The sequence below is a fragment of the Triturus cristatus genome, chromosome 7, assembly GCF_964204655.1.
Source record: "Triturus cristatus chromosome 7, aTriCri1.1, whole genome shotgun sequence".
Lineage (NCBI taxonomy): Eukaryota > Metazoa > Chordata > Amphibia > Caudata > Salamandridae > Triturus > Triturus cristatus.
Genome location: NC_140590.1, coordinates 1,665,106,698 through 1,665,110,518, shown reverse-complemented (window position 1 = coordinate 1,665,110,518; position 3,821 = coordinate 1,665,106,698).

Genomic DNA, 3,821 nt, shown 5'->3' with positions numbered 1-3,821 from the left:
ATCCTCAGCATCTTAGACTAAGTCAATTCCTGACTTCTTGTCCGATTTGAACTCTCTGAAGCCTTCAATACTATAGATCATGACAAGCTACTGAAAACATTATGCAAAAAATGGCTATTCTGTGTTTAAATAGATCAGGCCATTTTGGTTAAACAGTGCATAACAAATAAAAATAACCCCCACTCGCCAATGTCTTTTTGGCCATTCCTCCAGGTTCCATCCTCGCCCTTTAATCTTTAATTAACATGTGGAGTCATTGGGTCACATCCGGACTAAACACAGAATTTCCTTCTTCACTTCTACTGAACAAATCCAGCAATATATTAAGATTGAGAGCTCAAACAGCTTCAAGCTTCTGGCTTCATTTCTCAGGGAAATTCAAATATGGTTGACAAATATGAAAATTAGCTAACTTCACAGAAGACAGAATTCCTCCTGCTCTCCTAAAACAAATGTCACGAGCTACCCAAAAACTAGACTAATCTACTTAATGACTTTGGCTCTATTTATCAACCTATATCTGCAGGTCTCTACAGTGTGGACCAGCTCTGGATGGTTTTTCAGGTCACACCAGAATACACATGTAAGCTCCCTGCACTAAGAAAGGGGTTGATGCAGTCTAGAGAGCGAGTTATGAGGACAAATGGCTGCCAGCAGTGCAGGTTCCTCCAATGTTTATGGCACAGAAGGGCAAAGGGAGTGACAAATCATATTCATTTGGAGGGGGTGGAGGTGCCCAGATACAAAGGGCCTTATTACGAGTTTTGTGGTCTTCGGCTGGGACCGCCATCGCCGCTGTCCGAGGAAGACTGCCAAACCCGTGGTGCACCCGCCAGCCAGATTACAAATTTAATCCAGGTTGTGCAAGTTGGCGGTGCTGCAGCAGTCTCACAGCGGCAGTATGTTGGGCTTATGTGAGAGCCTAACAAGCATATCACCTCAGTGAGAGAGCCTGCAGCACGGCCCTGCATGAAATGGCATGCACCATGTCTTGCATGCCACACTGTGCAGGAACAAAGGTGTAATTCCAGGGGGGCACAACATGTGCCCCCGCACACATCACCACTGAAAATATAGTCCTTGCGTTTCACGCATCTTGTTGACGTCAGAATTGTTTGATTCTAGCTTACAATCATTTATATTCACCATGTGGGGCATAACATCCCGAAACATTACTTCAGGTAGTCGCCACTCCACATTTTAATCAGGTTGGAAATCAGGAGTATTAAAATTGTGCTGCCTGACCTTCCATTTCCTGTTTAAATCCACACGGTCTATTGACCTTGACAATAAACACGTCTACATTTTGAGGCCCCTCAACCCCACGGCACCAAATGGCAAGGAATAAAAGATCTCCCCCAAAGAGCCCCTTCATAGGGAGCCCGTTAGGTATTGCAGCGCCGACCTGACGAGGAGCATGCCCTGTGATGAAGCATGACACCCAGCAGGCTGGGTGTGTGAGGGCCCTAATTCCAAAAGGAGGGATTCCCCTTTCCCTTGCTTTATAGAGGACAACCTATTGTATTTCTGGGATCGCTGTCTCATTCTCCACTTATAGGAACTGCATACCCTTGTTTGCTTGGACCCCCACAAGCAAACCCATGGCCAGATGTGGCCGTGGACCCTTTTAAGGCCCCCATACCTTTATTTCTGCCACCCTTTTCATGACAGGGTCCCCACCATGAAATGGGTCATGAAAATGCTGGCGACTGTGACCCCGAATCCATCACCCAAGGACCCGCCTCGACGCTCCTGATGACACCTGCACCAGTTATATGAGAGTTGGGTTGGCACTGAAATTTGAGCTTGCAATCTGTTTGCCTGTAAAGAGCTGCTCATTTTAACCTTGTAAGACATGTTTGGCATGTCTGACGCTTGAGATGTGATTTGTGGCCCTTCAACCTTGGTAGGGTCGAGCCTGCGAGAGCATAGAAGACACCGTTGTAAACAAAAAAAGGCTTGGAGCCCTCCCATTGCTTACCATTTGTTGGCTTGCACAGCACTCTTCTTTACGGCCCGTAATTTGTTACTGCAGGCCTTACATCATTTACATTCCTCTCTGTGGAGCAGGGACCCAGCGCTGATTGATTCAACTTAATTAGTACCCGTTTTCTGCTCCCGACGTGATTAAGGTACTATTTTGTTCTGTTTAACTTTTAGCACCTGCAAACAGAAGGTGTGTGACTGGCAAAAACGTGCCCAGCAGGGCAAACAAAATTGGAAAGATTTATTTTCTATAGTTAACTTTCTTTTATTTGTGAAGTCTTCTTTTTTCACTTAGCACTCTTGTTTTTGCTCGTGGGTACTGTTCTCAAAAGAAGAGGATTATTTTATTGCAAAGCTACATTGTTTCTTTCTGAGGTGAAATTTCGGAAATGATGCTTTAACACATAATCTTGCAGTACACCCCAATCCAATACACTCCACTCCAATCAGTCCCACTCCAATAGAAGCCAATTCACCCCACCTCACCCCACACCAAATCGCCCCACTCAATCCAATCAACCCCAGACCAATACAATTCAATCCACCCCCCTCCAATACAAATCACTCACCCCAAATCCCAATCCACCACAATCTAATCCTCCCAGCCCATCCCACGCCAATCTTCCCCCCTCCAATTTGCCCCACTCTAATCCAAAACAATCTGCCCGCACCAATCCAAAACAATCTGCCCCATGCCAATCTCCACTCCAAAGTGCCCCACTCTAATCCAAAACAACCCACCCCATTCCAAAACAATATGCCCCACTCCAATAAAACAAAAAAATCTGTCCCACTCAATCTAAAACAATCAGTCCGACTTCAATCTGCCCCACCCAGTCCAAAAACGTTTCCCCCACTCAAATCCAAAACAATCTGCCCCACTCCAATTCAAAATAGTCTGCTCCACTACAGTCCAAAACAATTTGCCCCACTCAATCCAAAAGGATCTGCCCCACTCCAATCTGCCCCATTCCTTTAATCCTCACTCCAATCCACCACACTCCAATCCAAAACAATTGGCCCCGCTCCAAACTGCCCCACTCCGATACTAAACAATCCACCCCACTCCAATCCAAATCACTCACCCCAAATCCCAATCCACCACACTGTAATCCTCCCAACCCATCCCACGTCAATCTTCCCCCTCCAATTTTCCCCACTCTAATCCAAAACAATCTGCCCGCACCAATCCAAAACAATCTGCCCCATGCAAATCTTCCACACTCCAAACTGCCCCACTCTAATCCAAAACAACCCGTCCCATTCCAAAACAATCTGCCCCACTCCAATCCAAAACAATCTGCCCCACTCAATCTAAAACAATCAGTCCCACTTCAATCTGCCCCACCCAGTCCAAAACAGTTTCCCCCACTCAAATCCAAAACAATCTGCCCCACTCCAATCCAAAATAGTTTGCCCCACTCCAGTCCAACACAATTTGCCCCACTCAATCCAAAAGGATCGGCCCCACTCCAATCTGCCCCATTCCATTAATCCTCCCTCCAATCAACCACACTCCAATACAAAACAATTGGCCCAACTTCAAACTGCCCTACTCCAATCCTAAACAATCCGCTCACTCCAATCCAATAAACCTCACCCCAGACCAAACCATCTCACCCCAATCAATCGCACTCCAATCCAATCCATCCCACTCCAATCCACCAAATCCAATCTATCCCACTCCAATCAACCACACCCCAAACCAATCCACCCCACGTCAATCAGTCCACCCCACCCTAATCCAATCCACCTCAATCCATTCCACCCCACTCACTCTAATCCGCCTCACTCCAATCCAAGCCACACCACTGTAATCCAGTCTACTCCACTCC